A 19588-nucleotide genomic window follows, 5' to 3' on the forward strand; every position below is an offset into this window, starting at 1 on the left:
GAAAGCTTCAGCAGCACAAACCGCTCCTGCTCTGTGGATAAACAGCAGATTTCAGTCAGCAAGGCTGTCAGGCAGACTGCTTCCACAAGGGCCGTGATTACAACGACCGAACCCCAACCCCAAAAAAACAAAAAACAAACCTTGAACTTGAAGGGGATGGGAAAGGAGAGTTTGATGTGTTTCTGGATGTGCCGTGCATGGGTGTTTGTTGTGAGCAGGAAAGGTGCCTGTCAGCCCGTCCTAACAGCAGGCTGAGGGTAGCTTTGCTGAACGCACAGGTGAAGCAAAGCCTGGATGACTGAGAAATCAAAGAAGGGATCACTCCTTCAGAGTATTTCAGGCCCCAGCACCGCTTCCTTTCCTTGTGTATGCCATCAGTCTCTGGTCGTGCTGCAGCAAGGAGCACCGTGGGCAGCCAGAAGTGGTGTCCGTACAGCCCGGGGAGAGGGGCTGCAGCGGGAAGGCTCCGCAGCTCGGTCAGTATAGCGGGAAGCACATCCAGGCAGAGTGTTCGCAGGAACAAAGGTGGCTAATTGAAGGGAGAGGGCCTAATTCACTGCTATTTTCCTCAGGTTGACACCGGAGAAATACAGCGGACACCAGCTGCATTTTGATAGATGACAGTGGCATTAGCACAAATAAGAGCGCTAAGAATAAATAAGCTGTCATGTTGAAAGAAAGCTGAATTTGATTCAAAGGCAATACATGCAGCAGCATAAGCCCTCGGCACTTAAAGGGCCCACACAAGAGGATCTCATAAGCTGGCTTTGGTTGCAGCAGGGATGTATTATCCCTGATTTTTGGATAAAGGCATTGCTATGGCTGCATACGCAGTGACAAGCCAGACCCAACTTTTCAAAGCCTCAGCCCAGTGCCCGAGGTGCTAGGTTACAGCTTTTACCATTCAGAAAATGGATATAAATAGGGCATAATAGAGTTTCGGGAGCCGAAATGCCACATCGCTGAAAGACAGGCACTGAATAGCAAAACTGATAAGAATTTGTGTTGAAGTAATCTCTTTGCTCTTCTGTTTACATCCTCTGCCTTGCCACAGCCCCCTTGCTGTGCTTTAGACCCCCCCCAGCAGCATTTAGTGCAGACAAACGGGCTCTGCGAGAGGGGTCGTGTAGAGGAAATTCGGGTTTCTTTTTTAATTTTCTTTTTTCCTTGCAGTGGATTAGGAACAGGTTCATCAACAGGTAGGCATATCTGAGTTCGTTTCCTCGCTATTTTCAGCTTTTATCTCAGCCATTTTGACCTAAGAATGAATTCTAATTTACTTGTCAATTTATACGCAAAGTAACGGGGTTTGTTTTATGGCACGTTACGCGTGCACAGCCTCACGGCCCCAACAAGTGCCTGCCTCAGGTCTCAGGCAGGAGAAAGAGGGGGCTCAGCAGGTGACACCAGTCCCACTCAGAGGCTGGCCCCATCCCGTGAGGAGCCCTTGGGGACTGGCTGAAGCTGCCAAGTTGACACCTCAGGTACACACATGGGAAGGGGGCCTCCAGGGACGTGTATTTTTTTTTTTTTTTTGAGGGGTGGGTGAGAAAGAGGCAGGGTGGCTTTTCCTGGCAAGGATCGAGGAGCAGCCTGGCCACCTGAGCTGTGGGGCCACCGCCACAAGTCCCCCAGCCGAGCTGTGGTGGCCGTACTCTTGTGTTGCAGCCAGTGGGAAGGGAAGGGGACGCTGGAGGCTCACTGCTGCTAAAGTGCTTTGCCATCAGTGACACAGGCTCTGTTACCTCAGTTACCTCATGTTTCATTTTAAATACATTTGCTTGCAGACAGCAGTTTTGCAGTCTTTCTTACATTGCCATAGAAACAATCTTTTGCATTCCTCTATTTGTTGTGCATTTTTGTTAAAGGCTCTTTCTTCTTTACTTATCCACTCCATCTTTTCATTTGCTGCCGTTCTCTTCATTACGTTGCTCCAATTCCCTCGCCTTCTATCTTGACACGCCGCAGCTAAATATTTTCTCCATACAGATTCTCAGCTCACAGCCCCTACCTGTATAGCTGTCAAAATCCAGTGGTGATATATCACGTAGATAAGGAAATTGGGCTAAGTGTGTGTGTGTGAGAGAGAGAGAGGAGTGTGTACGTGTATATACACCCACAAGTGGCAGGCCGAGGAGAGGAGCGGGAGGTGGGAAGGAGTCTGATAATCTGGTGTCAGGCTGCTTGCCCTTGGCGGTAATGACACCGAATTTAATTTCGGCTTTGTGACTAGGGAATGAGGCTGCCGGTCAGATACGGGGCGTGGGACTCCAAGGGATTCCTCTCCCGGTTCACTCGGACTGGGAGGGAGCACGGCTTCGAACTTGTGTGCTCCACGTAATTATAAGAAGACGACAATCTTCTTGGGCATGCTGATTAAACAGAGAGATTTTATGGTGAATCACTCTCCCCGGTGGATTGCATGTGATTGTTTGCTTAGAAGAGAAGAGGAAGAAAAAAGGAAAAGGACGATGTTTATGGCTTTTCTGGTTGCAAAGGGTGACTTTTGCTAACACCCGGATTAAATTTGTTTCCCTTCACCTCTGCTCCAGTTGGCAGGAAGTACCCAAGAAGAAATAAAAGCCATTCATGAGAAAAGAAAAAAAGCAGATACATTCAGTAAGCAATCGCATGTAAACAAATATGTCTTTTCTTTCCCCCCACTCCTCATGGGAGGCTGCTCTACTCCCAGCAAAAGGACAGGCAGTGGCACAGCCAGGATCCCATTGCACTGTGAGGCGGGCAAGGAGCCAGGGCCGGGGTGGGCTCTCCGAGGACAGAAACCAGCCCAGGGTGTGCCGGGCTGCTCGGCTTCTCCTGAGCTGCCCGAAACGTCTCCTGGCACTCAGCTGCCACCGCCAGCTGTGGGACCTGGGAGATGTTTTGTCTGGCATTTCGTGTGCTGTGTGGTGGGCGAGGGAACGAGGGATGTAACCTGTACCTCCCTGCTAACGCCGTCTTTTCCCTTCTTTATTTATTTATTTTTTCCTTTCCTTTTTTCCTATTCAAAAGAAGGGTTAACTACTTTGCATTAACTCTGCAGTGATACCTCTTCTCACTTAAATCCCCCTTTTTTGGGGATGCAGCCATTCTGCATGTCCAGGCAAAGAAACCGTGACAAGTGGCCAGAGCATATAGGAATCCTAAAGTCCTGCTTGCCTCGTGTGACAGGAGGGTAAACAAAACCAGAACTGCTCTGGTAAACAGGGCAGGAGGAGAAGAATTAACAGCTGTAACAACGTTGGATTCACACGCAGCACAAACTGTGTGCCTTCCTTCCCTTGCATTTAGCAGAGCCTCTAGGAGTACCAAGCACTGCGATGATGGGGGTGGAGGGAGAGGACGAAAGGGGGAAAATGGGACAGGATTTAGTGTGATTCCTCCCACCCATCATAGTCTTCTCTCAACAGGAGTGTGCTCAGGGGGCTTGATTCCTGCTGTGTATAGATGCACTGGGCTTCTCTTAGTTGTTGTTTTTAGTATTTTTTTTTCTCCTTGAAGAAGCCCGACACCAAAATCTGCTTATAGTACGTAGTTATTAAGATCAAATGTAACGGTAATAGCACATGGCAGTCTTCTCTTTTCTGAATCAATTTGTGCTGTGTACGAATCTTAGTCCTGTCAGATGAAGTGAACTGTGACACTGTCTATCCATCCATCAGGACAAATTGAGCTCTTCGTACATTTACTCCTAGGACAGCTTGCTGCACTTGTGATTTATTCCTGTGGCAGAGTTTCTCTGTTTTGTAGGGCCAAATGCAAGAACTGTGGGGCCACTAGGTCCTTCAAAATTGAGAGGGCTGCATTGGCCACCCTGGTGTCACCTCATCACTTGTATTTCTCGTATTTCATTTCTCTTTAGTGTTGCTTGTTCTTTCATGTTTTTTTTTTTTTTTTTTTCTTTAATTGTATTTGCAGGGACCTCCTCTCCCATGCCACGCGTAAATGTCATGTGCACAAACTCACAGCTGACCCACAAAGATGATTCAAGCGCTATTAGCTAATGGGAGCAATTAGTGCTGCCGGGCTACTTGTGTGGCAGAGCAGGGTTTGTTAGGGTAGAAATGCACACAAATTTCAAGCCTGGTGGTGATGCAGTCAGAGCTCATTATTGGAAGAAATTTACAGTAGTGGAAAACTGTGAGAAGGCCAAGAACTTCAGCTCGGTGGGTCTGAAACGTGTCCCAGTGCTGGAGCAGAGCCCCTTCGCCCTTCCCAGGAGAGCAGGGCCACCCATGGCCATGGGCTGATGCTGTGCGTGGTGAAATTTCAGTATTTCCCCAGCAAAAGCCAGCATTTCTGAAGATATGCCCAAAGGCTGAACTTCAGGGTATGAGCTCCTCTCATTTACAACTCCATTTGAAATGGCTGGGACCATAATCTGACCTCTGGGTGTTGGCTGTGTGTGTGTGTGTGTCAGAAATGTCTGTTTCTCCATAAGAGAAGCTCACGGTGCTTGTTCCTGCATCCTGAATCCATAAAACCCTTTAACTTCTCAGCTGCGGCCATTGATACTTTTCTTTTCCCAAGTTATTTTTCTCCCTTATCTGCTCGGGGGACTTAATTACACGAGCAGCAGCTATGTGATGGATCGATACCTGACGCAGAGCAAGAGATGCTTCCTCGCAGCGCTTCCTGATGCTTGGACCATACAGGAGCATCCCAACCAACTCTGACCTCCACTGCCGTCTGCACAGCATTGACACGGTGATGATGCCTCCACCAGCACAGGCGCCCTGCTGCCCTCAAAGGACCCAGCCCCGTGACCAGAGGCTTCTGAGTGAAGTGTTTGCTTCCCTCAGCAGATGTGGTGGGGCTGCCGTGGACCTCCTGGAGATGGTGACCGAGGTCTGGGCTTGGAGCTGGGTAACAAAGCAGGGAAATCTGCATGACCTGCTAAGTACCCAGATGTGCAGAAGGAGGCTATGAGATCAGTTGCTTACACTCTTTTAGGATGTTCTGCGCCACCCCAACGAAGCAATGAGCTGTGGTAAATCACCCTTACGTACCCTGATGCTTTAGTTAAAATGTTTCATTAAGCAGCTCGAGTTGAATGTCTGGAAAAGTTTACACCTCCCACAAATTCTCCTCTGCTAATGGAAAAGTCATGTAAACAAGTATCGCTTTATTATATCCATTGTTCCAGTAATGCCCCTTTCCAAATGGGAACGGCTTAAATCAAAACAATTTAGTCCTTGTCTCAATGTAATTGCTATTCTGGCCAATTTTATTGAGGGGGAAAAAAAAAAAAAAAGAAAAAAAGAAAGAGACCATGAAAATACATTCACAGTCGCATGTCAGTGGGGAATAATGGTCCCAGCCCTCACGCTGAGCGCTCTCGGGAAGCCTCCTGCGTGGCACGTTTAAGGAGCACTTGCAGAGCTCGCATTGCCCCCGCAGCCGCTGAGCTTTCTGCCCCGTGCCTGCTCAGCCTGGTGGATGTGTGCAGTGACTCTTACCCCATGGGCACAGCTCTGGGGGTCTTTGTGGGGCTGGGACCCCGCTGATGCTCTGCTCGGATCCTCTCCCACAACTGGCCCGAGCTTTTTGCTGCAGAGCTCTTGGGCCTGAGGTGCGGACAGCCCTCCAGCCCTAACAGCGCTGTTTCTCTGACACTTTTATTCCCACCTGCTCTTTGCACCACCCACACTGCTGGTGGGGGATGCTCTCACACGTCTCCCTTGAAGCTGTGCTGGGACAGCAGGGCAGGACCCGCAGGCTCAGCTCCTTCTGCATGTGTCAGGGCAGGGCAAAAGGCTCCGGTGAGCATCGCTTTCCATTCAGCCGTCTGAACCCTGAAAGCTTGCAGACAATTTCCCTGTGGGGTCTTGCACTCAGAGCTTTTAAACTCTGTCCCCAGCCCTGCTTTTCAGCTTTCTCGGCGACCTTGCATGAATCGCTCGGCTTCCTGGGCCCTGGAGCAACCCTCCTGTGAGAGCGGCACCGACCTGACCCCGCGCAGCGGCTGGGAGCCTGCGGGGTGCCCCGTCCTACGCGCAGGCCATTATTTCCTACAGATCACCAGGCAAAGCTATTTCAAGAGACGGCGTTAGTGCAAGCACTCCTTCTGCATCTTTGATCGCTTGTCTGACATCGAGTAAGGAGAACCAGATGCTGTGCCATACGGGGTGCTTTGAATTCTCTGCTCTGTTTTGGGGAGAAAAAGGGGAAAATGAGACCAAGGCAGTTACTGGAAGGCAAGCCAGACGCAGCCGATAACTGTGCTATGTATAAAATATTTAATTCCACAGGATGAGTCACGCTGACTAGGCTGCTATTGACCTGGGTAACCTTAGTGAATATTGCATAAAAGGCCCTCTCGTTTTGTCACTATAAATAAATTCTGTGATTATTCACGGGGAGCGCTGGGTTGCTGTTACCACAGGCGGCATTACCACAGCGTTAGGCTCCGAGGTTGGGAGGCGTTCGTAGGGCCTGCAGGGCATCTGGGGCTGCCCTCGTGGGGTCACTGCCTTGCAGGGGGCCCTGCTGCTGCCCTCCAGCATCTCTGCCCCTGCCTGGAGGGAGGGGCGATTTTCCCTGCCAACAGGGAAAATATCGGGCTGCAAAAGCGTGGCGTGATGATTGGGAAAGTAACAAAAGGAGCCGAGGAAAAGAATGGGAAAGGAACTAAACATAGGAAATAGAATAAAGAAAAGGAAGAGTTAAAGTCTCTCCCTCCATGCTCCCCCCCCCACCTCCCCAGGCTAATTTTAATTACTGTCTGCTGCTTTATGGCACAGCCACCTCCTGCTCCACGTGCTGTAATTGGGCTGCCACATGCTATACCCATCCTGCAGGACGTGACAAGTACTTGTTGGATAACCAGAAATCTGTGCTGGGATCTGTGTTTGCGACCGGCCCTGCCTGTGGCCAGTCCCACACCGAACCCACCTTTGATCCTGAGCAATCCCACGCAGCCTCCTTGCCCTGCAAGGGTGTGAAGGAGCTGAGCTGTTCTTGTCCTCTGCTTTAGGAGAGGTTTCTGTAAGCCCTACAAGAAAACAACCTGGGCTGTAGCCTCTGGCAGTGGTTGTGCACGATGGCCAGCCTCAGGCAGGGAGGGAAGCATGTGCCTGAGGTCCTAAAGTCCTAAAAAAGGACCCTAAAAGAGGGAGAGACACCTTGGCCAAGGAGGGGGAGGGAAGGGCAGAGTGGCTGGTGTGCAGACCGGGCACCAGAGCAGGGAGCTATTCGGGTATGTCAGAGCTGCCCTTTGTGATGTTTTATTCCTGTATTTACTGATGATTAAGCACCAGGGAATGAAAAGGCAATTAGATACTTAGCCTGAAGTGTGGCCTCTTGATTTTTGTCTGAGTCGTGGCACCGAGAGGCAGTCCTTAACTGGCTCTGTGGTTGTGAGGGGAGCAGCACAGATCTGCACAGGAGATGTCCTTGCCCTCCAACAAGCGTCAGCTGAGAGCAGCCAGGGGTGGAGAGATGCCTGGTGGTTGGGTTACGGTGCTTGAATCCAGGGTGGATGGTGGTGTCAGCTTTAATAGTGTTGAGATAGGGGGTTGACCATCCGTCAACACAAATTTCTGATCTCCTTCCCCACTGTGTGCCCTGCCCTGGGCCTCCTTGGTGTCATGCCTTCTCCCAAGCCCTCGTGACAGTGCTGCAGAGGGTGACGGTGCTCTTCCCACCACCGCATCCCATCTGCCTCATCCTCTCATCCCACAAAGCACGGGCAATGTCCCATTCACCCACAGTGTTTTTCAACAGCCATCTTGTGCCTGCAGTTGTCTTCATTGGCCACGTAAGCGGGTCTACCAGGTGCTCATCTCAGCTGCTCAGCTTGGTCTTCACACCATGTCCTCACACAGAGGGTGAGCCCTGTGGCAGGTGAAGGTCTTCTTTGTTAATTACTTAACTCTTCAAGTCCTTTACTTGCAACCATCTATATCCACAAACCAGGTAACTAGATATCATAGGCTTATTTTATGGCTGGGAAAATTAAATCCATGGAGTGATCAGCAGGGTTTAAATGGAAAGAGACATATGTTAAATGACTTTCCAAGAACATTAATGTGTTCGCTGTCCCCAGAGTCCTTGGCTTAGATTCAGTAGCAGAGAACATAATCGTAATAGAGTGGCAGTGGATTGCTTTAAAATTATTTTTGTGTTTGAATTAAAAGACCCACCTTACAGAAGGTGCCTGGGTATGTGTGTGTGTGTAGGGGGGAGTCACGATAAATGCAAGCACCTGGCTAACAGAGCATCACTGTGTTGATCTGGCAAAAGCTTGCTCATGCTATTTACCAGAGTTTCGGGAACTGGAACTAAAATATGAGCTAGACCATTTGCAGTTCTTTTTCTCATATCTACAAGTTTTACTGTACACATTGTCACCCACCAAAAGTTACTATTTTCACAGAAAGCTGGAAATAATATTCAGCACCAAGGCATGAGTAGTCAATGGAAATTTGCTGGGGTGATGCGATACCGCTAAACAGACCATCTTGCAGGGCATGCAGATACATCTGGAGTCTCTCTCTGCTCCTTGCACAGTCCCAGCTAAACTGCTGAATTAACCTCTTCCCCTGGAAAGCACATGTGATATATTTCTAACTCACCTTTGGCTCTTAAATATTTTTACACCAAATATGCCGCTCTGCTCTGCAAGCATTTGCACAGCGCTCGCATTATCGATGCAGTGTACACACAGAGGTGCAGGGGGACAGGTTTTCAGAAAGTGTGCCTTGAGTGTACGTTTAAAGACAGGAGCAGCGGCGTAAAATTAGGAGCAGTTTCAGGCACGAGCAAGGCAGCAAGCCCACTGCAGTGCTTGGACTGCAGGCGAAGGAGGGATTTTGGAGAGCAGGTTACTGGTGGCAGCACCGACAGGGCCCTGCTGCTTGTAAAACAGCGCTGGCACCTGACTTGCTGACCTAGAAGGCTCCAAGATCTTTCTCGGGAAGTCACAGCTGCCATCTGAAATGCCATATGCAGCGAGAAGGGGTTGTGCAAAACACTGCATGCCTCAGCTGAAAACCCTCCTTGTTGGTGTCAGTGTTGCTACAGAGCTACGGAAGGTTTTGTGCCCTTTGCGATGCTCTCAATCAATAGTCCTTGATGCCCAATAAAATACGTGTTTTGGCCAAATTACGCTCATTTTTGCACCAGGCAAACTGCCTCTAACATTCTGTGCTTCCTTTTCCTAGCAACTTTTGCATCAAAGACAAGCCCTGTTAATGAGCTAAAGCTTTCTCCAAATGAAAATTAATAGTTTTTTTTTTTTCTTTCTTTCCCCTTCTCTCTTTCTTTCTAATGATTATTTTAAAAATATTCAGTCTTCACAGAGAGACCAAAAGCAAGCTCTGTCCCTGAGCGAACATAAATTTATATTTCAACCACGTGTGTATGTGCGTGCATATACATACCGAAATATGAAACAAACAAACAAGCAAAACAAAGCAACAGCAACAGCAACCCCAAAACATGGCATTGACGGGACTTATGTAGACAGTTTGGGCAGTCTATTTTATTTATTGCACTTCCATTTTGAGAGGAAAATTGGATTTGGGGTGGTGTCTGTCTATGAGAGTGCAGTATTTGAGTTTAAATCTACATCAGGCTGTAACAAAGCATATCCCCTATCACAGCTTCTGTTGCATCTGATACAAATCCAGTATTTTAAGAATATTTATGCATATAGGATTATTTAGTTTGGTGGCAGAGGTGTTGCATTCACTATTTTCTTTTTGAAGGGTATTTCTGGTTGTTACTGATGAAGTTGACTGCAGTATTTGCAAAAATTCAACCTATAGCATCGGTGGAAATATATATTGGCTGGTGAATACTCAGTGTCCCCAGTAAACAAGCGCTAACTTTGCATCCTTTTTCCTCTGCTTGGGAAGGGCTGACAGGGATTGAGAGAAGAAGAAAGGGAGGCTTCCCCTCCAATTTTTGAGTGGGGATGGGCCCCACGAGGGACAGGGATCCCCAGTGGTTTGCATGCTGCAGCTGTGGATTTTTCCTGGGTCTGGCTAATTTCTGCTAAGTCTTTTTGCCAATGTTTTAACAGAGAGACGACTGGGAGGAAAGGACAATAAAATCCATTTCTCATAAATTATTACATCTTTATTTATCTGAACAGGACCGGCCAGGTTTCAGCAACGAGTTGTCTAAAACTTCTACATACATCTGTGGTTGCTCTACCCAGTTTTTCCATTTGTCTCTTCTCCCCGTGCCCAGCTTCTGCAGTTACTTAGGCCCATCCTGGGCTTAAAAAACAGGAGCAGCACTAGTGAGCTCTCTCAAATTCCCTTGATGGCAACATTTTTTCCCTTGTGTCCTAGGCAGTTCTGTCAACTGCTTTACTTCCATGACAGGGAAGCTGCATTTCACTGCAAATGAGATGCTTTCTTGGTGTGTGACTGTAAAATACTTTGAAACCCTGGTGGATGAATGATGTTGTATCATAAATATAAAATGAATATTGTTTTACGGTTCCTGAAATATTAATTTGTGCGTGGAGCCACTCTTGGAATGTTTTTTACTAAATGTAAAGATCCTTTCGAGTCCTGAATGTCCTTGCTTTGGTTTTTATTATTAATATTCCCTGCAGGAGACATTGACTTTCTCTTCCCCTAGACATGCTGACTCCTGCCTGCCAGAGTGATTCAGCAGCTTGCCACTCACTTTTACAGAAGGAAACTTTTCCTCTGGCTTCTTCTACTGGCCTGGTGTGACCATGGCCAGCTATCAAGTGACATATTCGTGTGGCTGGTTGATTCCTAACACAGAGCCGCTGCCGAGTGGCTGTGCAGCCGTGAGCTCCTTGTCTAGCTGGTGGCTCTGCCCTTTATGCAGAGGGGGAGCCCTACAGGGAGAACTGGGGTGGCTTCACAGCTTGCCCTTTTCCAGGCAGAGTAACATGAAGTAACCAAAAGTTATTTGTAATTGAGGTTGGCTGCTGACTGTCACAGTCATCTGGGTCTATAAGGGAGAGTCTATAGAAAAACACTGCTTGTTTGTTTAACTGTGACAAAACCCATAAAAAATTCAAGGGATGGGGAATGATCAACACTTCTTTTCTTTCTTTTCCTAGCCAAAAAAAAGGGGACAGGTCATTATTTTTAATTTAAGCTGAGGAGAGGAACCTTGCATTACAGTGTTTTAATTAAATTTTGATTTTCCTAATAAAGTGTTAAATAGCTGTCAGTGTTTAAAAGAACAAAGCCTAACATAAACCAAATCAGAGACAAAGATGCATATACCTGCCTGCATACCAACCAACTGGTGTGTCTTGTTTTATTAAAGCATGCTATATGGAGCTAAATTATGTAGGCTTTATGGATCCCTCAATTACACGTTTTTATCGATCTCTTGTCACTCTTAAAAATATATTATGAAGAAAAAAGAAAGCACTCTTTGATATTGAAAAGGAAATTCAACTGCAGCACATAAAAGATCTGGGAAACTGTAATTCAGCGGACAGGGCTGACACAAATGTCAAACACTTAATCGTAGCTAATTAGTTTTAAAAATTCCTGATCATTTGCCTTTAGGGACCATATAGGGATCCAGTGCTGTAAGTCATTCACAGGACAACTTTCCCCATTGCCCTAAGGTAGGCACTTCAAAGCAGATGGCTTTGCACAAAGCTTTCCTAACCCCCAAATCACCTGAGAAGCTTCCCAGCCCCTGACCTGGGAAATGGGGACGTGGAGCCTGCGAGCCAGGGGTGGCGAGAGCCAGTTTTCCACAGCAGGATCATTTCTGAAAACCTGGCCTCCGCCTGGGACCCAACCTGGGAGGAAAGATCGTGTCAGCCGCCAGCTCCACGTGTGGCCTGTGGTGCTTGGATGCCAAAAAATTTGGCTGGTGCTGGAGGAAGAGCTCGGCTGAGAGGGGCTGGCAGCACACAGGAGGCTGCGCAGAGCCCTGTCGCTTTGTCCCCTTGCAGCAATCACCGCCAACGTGGAAATACGCCTCGGCAGAGCTCACAGCACATTGGCAGTGGGCTGGAGGACGATGCAATTCGCCTTGTTTGCAGGGAGGAGGTGGGATGGAGGAGGAGAGTGTCGTCGGTGCTGCTCCTCTGGGCTGGATGTGTGGGGTTTGGCTGGCGGCCATGGCACATCTGTACCCCGCCGCAGATCGTTACCTCGGCCTAGGTGTCAAGTGACTCGGAGCGAGGGTTTTTATGTCTTTTCAGAAATTAGTCTGCTTCTCCTGTGGCCTCTTGCTGTTGCTGGGATTGAGCTGCCCGCCCCAGAATGGGCATCTCCGTTGATATTGCTTGATCTCATAACGCAAAACAAACCAGATGCTCGTGTCTGATAGACCTGAACATAACCTCAGCGCTGTCTTTTATTACAACGGAGAAATCCCTTTGTTTAGCCTGTCTCCGAAACTGGATTTTTGTGCTGGAATAAAGACAAATATGAAATATGTACTCATATCCCAGGACTTGTTTGTGGTACTCAGCTACTAAAAATTCAGCTGTGGCTTTCATAAGTTGTTACTAATGTTTGAAGTCGCTTTTTTACCTTATCTGCAAGGAGCACCTGCACCGCTGTATTTACTGAGAGCAAGAGTATTTCTTTTGTTTCTGCAGAGAGATTTAAAAGAAGGGACAGGGCCAGTTTGTATGCTAATAGAGGTATGAGCAGAATGTTAATAGCTGAGATAAACAATAATGAAAAGAAAAATAAAAGTACTTTGGTGGGCAGTCTTGAAGCTAAGGGCTGCGTTCCTGTTTTTGAGGCCTTTTCACCCCAGCTTGCCTGTATGACAGCCGGATTTCATTCTAACACATCTTCCAGTGGAGGAAAGGTCTGAGTCTGGCTTGACAGCAAGTCTGCTTCGAAAGTCCATTGAAATTCAGAAATGCTGTTTTCCAACAGCCTTCCCCCAGCACTTTACAACTCGTGTCTCTGAATGAGCTTGTTTGGAAGAAACTGAAATGTGAGAGCTTAACATTTGAAGACTTCATAAATGTTGTTGTGAGCATTTTGTGCAGGCCTTGCTGTTGCCTTGGCTCTGGTCTCCCTGAGGGCTCTGACCTGTGAGGGGGACAGTGTCCTCAGGACGCCTGTTTCCCTCTTCCACCTTCCCTGCAGCCCTCCCCAAGTTGGCTCCCAGTCAGTTCACATTCTCCACCCGTTTCTCCTTCATGCTTTGGTGTGCCCAGGATCTACCTCAGGGTCACCTGAGATGTCTCTGCAGGGGGAACAGGGACCTCCCGTAGAGGAACAAGGCAACCATCTGAGTACATGGCCCTCTTCACCATCCTGCCAGCAAGTCAGAGCTCCTGGGCTCAGTCCTGCTGTGTGTGGAGCCACCGGGGAGCCTCTGAGTGTGCCACTTTGAACCCACACACCGAGTCACTTGTTCCCGAAGAGAGGATGTGGTGTCACATGCTGGTGGTTATTTGCAAGCCTGGGAATGCTAACGAGAACCTGAGCTGTGGCTTGCTGACAGGGTGGAAACGTGCCTGTGAAGGGCCTTGGCGCCTGGTGACTCATCCCTGCAGCGCTGGATGTGGAACCAGGTAGGACATTGCCTGGCAGGAGGCTTCATCTGAGGACACAGCACATCGGCCAGTTGAAGCTGGACAGGTTTATCACAGGTGTTCCCTCCCTGGCCCTGTTTCTTCCTGTTTCTTCCAGGAGCTTTAAGGAGAGGGTAAGGCCTCTTCACTGTCAAGGGGCTGAAATAGCAGTGGTCCCTGCTCAAAGTGGAGGGCACGCTCAGGGCACAGTGTGAGGGAATGTATGTGCCTAGGAGAGGAAAGCAGGAAGCCCAGAGAAGCCAGAACTGGAGGCAGCAGAGAAAGTCTTCAGCAGCACTTGGAAAGTTGCTGGGAGCCTGGCACTGAAAGAAATGCCAGAGTCAGGGGACTTTCTCAGCCACGGCTGTGGTGTGCAGAGGATGATCTCCTGTTTGAGTCTTGAGTGTCCAGGGATCAGGACTTTTCCCTGGCCTTGACAGATAAACAGGGATCTATCAAAGACCTGGTGGTTGGTCACAGCTTCCCCTAAGAACTAAAACACCCTGCGGGGCCCCAAGCTTCATCAAGTTGTTCATGCCAGGAGTTAACATCAACAACAGAGAACAAGAAACACCAAACTCTGTTTTCTTCTCACTGCTGTAGTAGCATTAGAGAGGACATATCTTCCTCCTTCCTTTGGCCTGCAGTTCTTCAGAGAACTGCAGAGCCCCACAAGCGAGGGCTGCCTCACCTACCTGCTGCAGTAACTGGTGCCTCCTCTATAGCCCTTCCCGTACTGCGCATGCCAGAGAAGGGCTCCCACCTGTGGGAAGAAGACTGGCTAATGCTGACAGCCTCAAACCTCATGTATATGCAGGAGTGCCGCATTTAAACAGTGAGGGATGACGGGGTGATGAGCAGATGTTTCACACGCACATACACCAATCCCCCTATGCTGGCTTCTCCTCCGTTCCCAGAAGCAGAATGCATGGGATGGCACCACAGGCTGACAGTGTGGGACAGGATCATGAGTTCAACCCTACCCCAAAACAACTGATAGAAACAGGCTTCTGCCATGCATCTCTCTCCATCTTTAGGTGGCAATGATAAAACCCCAGGGAGTTTTGTTCTTTGCCACAGGTATCTAGCAGAAATCTTCCTGGAGTGAAGCCAAAGTGGCTGTTAGCTGGGCCGCTCCACAGACATGCGAGAATGGGAGGCAGCATCTCCTGCAGCAGCAGCCATAGAGGTCCTACTGGGGTGATACCACTGTGGAGGTCTCAGAAGCAGGTGCTGAGCCTAGATCCCTCTTTCCTGGGGCAGAACTTCACCCACAGCCCATCGCTGGGGGCAGCGTTGGCGATGTATTCAGGTGGACAATTCGCTGGTGCTGACCCAGTCCCGGCATGCCAATCTGAAACATTCATTCTTCTGAAAATGAGGTTGGCTGGGAAAAGCTCAAGTGTTTCTGCTGTCTGCTAGGTGGGAGGAGGTAGGGAGAGTGTTGCAGATGGGATAAAAAGGATATTGAAAGGGAGCTGAAGAAGCAGGGAGCCTTAAGTAGCACTGCTCAAAGCATACACATACAGAAATGCTCTGCAAGCCAGTTCGTTATTATTGTAAATGCCACTGAATGAAACCAGCTACAAGCAAATGCTGTTCATGATGCTACACCAGAATCTTGCATCAGTGTAAGCCAGCAGGGGACATTAAAATCAAAGTGGAACTGTATTTATATTCTGGGCATAAACTCAGCCTATGCTGCTGGAGATAATATACACCCTCCCCATCATCCACCTTCAGGGAGTTTACACCTCCCTCTGTCAGTCTGACTCCCACTTGGGCAGTGGGTACTTATAATACCATGGCATGAGCTGCAGGTTCCCTTTGAGATATGATCTTTTCCAGTCAAAGTGCCCTTTGGAGCAGGGCACTATCTCTTTAGTCTGGAATTATGGCATTCGTATTAGCAAGTCTTCTAAGGAATTCATGTTCAGAAAACATACGCTCTGCAGAAATGTTTCATGGAAATTAGATTTCAAGGGGCAAAAATAGCACAGTACTCGGAGACTGCAGAAGGTGGAGATCTTTTTCTTCCCCCATTCTCCCAGTAATTAATTTCTCCTCTGGCATACTTTGAGGAAAACACTTTCTTTCATTAATATACTGTCTACCTGTTAAGGAACATTCTTTCAATTCATTTTTTTTAAGCATGTACAACTTTGATCAAGTCCTCATCATAGATCTAACAGAAGAATGTAATGCTGTTAAGCATTTTTCTTGTAGAATGCTCATCAATGTTTTGTGCACTTAATCAAATCCAAGTACGTGATAAGTAGCTTTCATCCCGGTGAAACCATTGGAATCACTTCCAATTCTACAAGAGCCATACTTGGCTACTTCTCTGCACAATGTAAGTGGTGGTAACTCAAACTCAGATTGTATCTGACTAAAAAGTAATGCTTGTGGAAACATAATTCAGTATGCTCTAGTCCTGTTTTATAGTAGCCACTTTCCTACCACACTTTTGTCTCGGGCTAGTGAGTCTTTGCTGATTCAGACCACAAATGTTTCTGCCAACCTCTTACCTCTAGAAGAGCATAGAGAAAGACACAATTTATCTGAATGGTCCAGACATTTCATTCACATCAGAAGTCAACTGAAGCCTTAATGTCCTGTTAGCTCAGATTGAGAACCTGTTTGTGGTTCAGAGCCATCAAAAATGAATTTTATATGTGGACCTTTGTTTTAAAACTCCTCCCTATTCCTGAAGAAAACCCATTACCTCAGAGCCAGTTCCCTAGTGACACTCACGTGCAGAAATATCCTTCACTATTAAAGACCAGTTCAAGGTGTTTGGGCCTTTTTCCTTCTCAGCTTGACATAATAATAGTTGATGGCTCACCTCAGCCGCAGAGTTACATGGTAAACTGTATATATCCCACCACTTTTGTCTTGATATAACGTGGAAGGTCTGGTTTTGAAGGAAATCACAACATCCTTAACTGTAGGTTGACTTCATCTTCAAAGCTCAGCAAAAATATGATTCTTGGACCAACTCTGACTTTCGCTGTATCCTCCAAATTGTCAAGCATATGGAAGACTGAGGCAGCAGGTTGCAGATCTGCTGTACACAACCTTTTCTCCTCATAGAAGTGCATCTGGGGCCACAGTTTTCCTTCAGCTGCCACTTTTAGGATCTCAGACTTAGGAAGAGTCGCAGCTTCTTGCACAGAAACCTCTCTCTGCTCAGGCACTAGGCAGAGACTTCTCCATGAACAGAGGGAAAGCAATGGATTTCAGCCACTCAAATGGATTCTTTGGGCATCTACAGCTTTTGTGTGGGTGACTTTTTTTTCTTAATGCGGAAAAATAAATAAAACCACTTGAATCCAAATGGTCCATATGAGTCACGAAGAAACCATTCTTCCTCCCCCTGAGACAGTTAGTCACCCTTTCACTACCAGAAGGCAGAATTTGGGTAGTTCTAACTGCACAGGAATGCAGATGATGAGAAATTGTTCTTAGGTATAGGAAATGATGTTTAATCATCTCATGAGATGGGCAAAATTATTTTTCTAACTGCTGAACAGAATCACCCTTTAGAAGCAGCAAGTGGTCTATTGCAAAGGATTTGTCTTGCCAAGTGGCTTTTGTTGTACCTGTATCTCTGAAAACTGATTTGTAGGTTATATTTTGGAGAACTGTTGACATGTAGGAGATTGGTGTGCTACAGAAAGGCTACAGAAGATTACGTCACTATTTTTTTCTGTGCAGGAATGCATCTCAGAAAGTTTCTGATAACCTATAAGGAGTCTTTGTAGCATGTTCATACTTGGGAGTATGGGAATCCTGTCCAAGTCCTGCATTTTCATTGACTCTTGCACTGAAGAAACTATTCAACACTTGCATCTCAGCTTCCCAGCTATGGAATGGGAATTGCAAGGGGAATTACAGCTGTCCTGTGCTACAGTCTTATTCTGTGGCTGAATTAGTTAGTATTTGGAAATCACTTTCAAGCAATAAAATGCTACATTTTTAATAGTAAAGTTGCCCTTTTCCCCAGGAGTCCTATTCAAAACCTCTCAACCTTGACAATAAATGGAAATTGAAATCTTTTGCGTTCTCAAATGAATGCATTATTTTAATTTTTTTGTAGGGATAAGATTTTGTGCAGAAGGTGATTTTGAATATTTAGCAACATAAATTTAGCTAAACCTTTTTGCTTCTGTAACTATAATTTTTAATGCAATTCTCTTAGTATTTTAGATTGAAAATGAGGAAATATCCTTTGGCTCCAGTCCAAAGTTGCCTCTTTTTTTTTTTTTTTGGATATCTTTTCAAAAGATAAAGGTCTAATTTTCCCTTCCCTGGTGCACTTTATAGTCATTTACACATGTGAAATGCTATTATTCTCTCCTGGAAACATACACCAAAATGCAAATTACTCTGCAAGAGGAGCCTAGCATCAAACTCAAGGACTCCAGAGGATAAGGGCAAATGAGCAGCCTGCCATGAACAGCCTAGAGAGTCAACTTAAAGCCTGTCACCTACGTTATGGTCATAATTCATGTTCACAGCCTTACCCTACGGCAAAAGAAAGGTGCCTTACCTGTGGAGGAAAGTGGAGTAAATACCTCACATTCACCACAGCACATAAATGATTGTAAAAGCACTTCTGATCTTATCACTTGGCAACTCTTCTGTTGGGTCCATACCCTCAGACCAACCCATGGCAAATGTCCTCCAAATATAAACTGCAGCTCGCTGTGTACACTCACTGCGCGCGTTGCCTTGCCTCTATCACAAATCAAACAGCGGCTGGCAGCCTGTTTAGCAGGACGGGTTACTGAGCACACTTCAGCTGTGAGCAGAGCCAAGGGCGTGCTAAAAACAGCCTCGTGCTGCTCGTCCTTCTCCCAGTTGCAGACTCTGCCTGTGCCGGCCTGCGGAGCTGTGTGCCAGGCTCAAGGAGCTCAAATGGCTTGGGTTTGGCCCAAGCTTTCACAGCTCCTGACTACAGCTCACTTCCCCTTGAGTGCTGCTCTGGTTAAAAACCCGCACCTGGGGTTGAAGGGCTGCAGGGATCTGGGCAGTCAGTCAGTCAGGGTGGGCTTTATTTTCCTTTTAAAGCAGACAGTAATCCCCCAGCCCTGTGCCGTGCAGGGCTGTTGGCAAACATCAGCCATACGGCCTTGTCTGCTGGCTGGCCCCATGTACTGCTCTCTTGGCCTGGGGGAGGGGATAGACCTGAAGAAGCAATTTGGCTTGAAAATGAGAAACGGGCAAAGCAGCTGGCAAACCTGGCCTCTGAAAAAGAGATATGGAGAGAGAACAGGAAAGCAATTACTTCAGAAAGCCAGGTTAGTCCTTACTCCAAATTAGTTGAGCTGCTTGGAAAAAAAAACCCTACAGATAAACCTTTTTGTAGCTCAGCTGATGCCTCTGCTAAAGGTGCTCTGCTACCAGTGAAGCAGCAATTTCCTATGGACATGCTTCATTAGGTTTCAGATCCAGAATCTGTGGCTCAGTGGCTGTTTTGTCCAAGCATGAGGCAACCCTACCGATATTTATGAGATCTTGGAAAGCTTTGGTGGGAAAGACACCCCAATCTGGAGGAGGCCACATTTCCACTTACTGAAATCCTCCTTGAAGTGGTACAACCCTCCGCTGATCAGCCATTTCAGAACCTGGACCAAACAAAGCCCGGCCCTAGAGATAGCGACAAAGATCGAGGTCTGTAAAGGTATCCAGGTGCCTACATGATTGTCAGACTCCCCAGGTGACACAGCTAAGTGCCTGTGCTTCTTCCTGAAGGCTGTGAAAGTTATGGGTAGGTACTCAACAGCTTTCAGGGTCAGGCTTGTGATCCTCATTCGAGCAGTGGTTGTGGTATCTAGGGAGAATTAATATACGTGTCGTAAATGGACTTGGTCTCTTCTTGAAGCAGAGAAGTATTTTTGTGATGTGGCTCATTGCCAGCGTTCCTCAGAAAGTCACATATGTAATTTTTCATCTATACGTTGATAAAACACTATAATTAGTTTCTGAAATATTTCTAAATCTCCTTTTGCAGTAGTTAACCCCTATTCCCTAAGAAAAAGAAAATAAAAAAATTACTTTTTCCTTGAAGTCCCAAACAAGTAG

The 19588-nt window shown here is 47.2% G+C and overlaps 2 long non-coding RNA genes across 2 annotated transcripts in view; one reads left to right on the forward strand and one right to left on the reverse strand.

Annotated features, from left to right (window-relative positions):
• Nucleotides 1-6318, forward strand: part of LOC137853939 (uncharacterized) — a 22232-nt gene extending 15914 nt beyond the window's left edge. The window contains exon 2 of the long non-coding RNA XR_011094841.1: nucleotides 3919-6318. This is a non-coding gene — a long non-coding RNA (uncharacterized lncRNA). The remainder of the gene's footprint in view (nucleotides 1-3918) is intronic.
• LOC137853938 (uncharacterized) lies at nucleotides 6009-18472 on the reverse strand. Its single transcript, XR_011094840.1, has 3 exons — nucleotides 18054-18472; nucleotides 6895-6994; nucleotides 6009-6147 (listed from the first exon to the last, which is right to left on the reverse strand). It is a non-coding gene; the product is annotated as an uncharacterized lncRNA (long non-coding RNA).
• Between the last annotated feature and the right edge of the window lie 1116 nt (nucleotides 18473-19588).

The sequence above is a fragment of the Anas acuta genome, chromosome 3 (genome assembly GCF_963932015.1).
Source record: "Anas acuta chromosome 3, bAnaAcu1.1, whole genome shotgun sequence".
In the NCBI taxonomy this organism is placed as follows: Eukaryota; Metazoa; Chordata; class Aves; order Anseriformes; family Anatidae; genus Anas; species Anas acuta.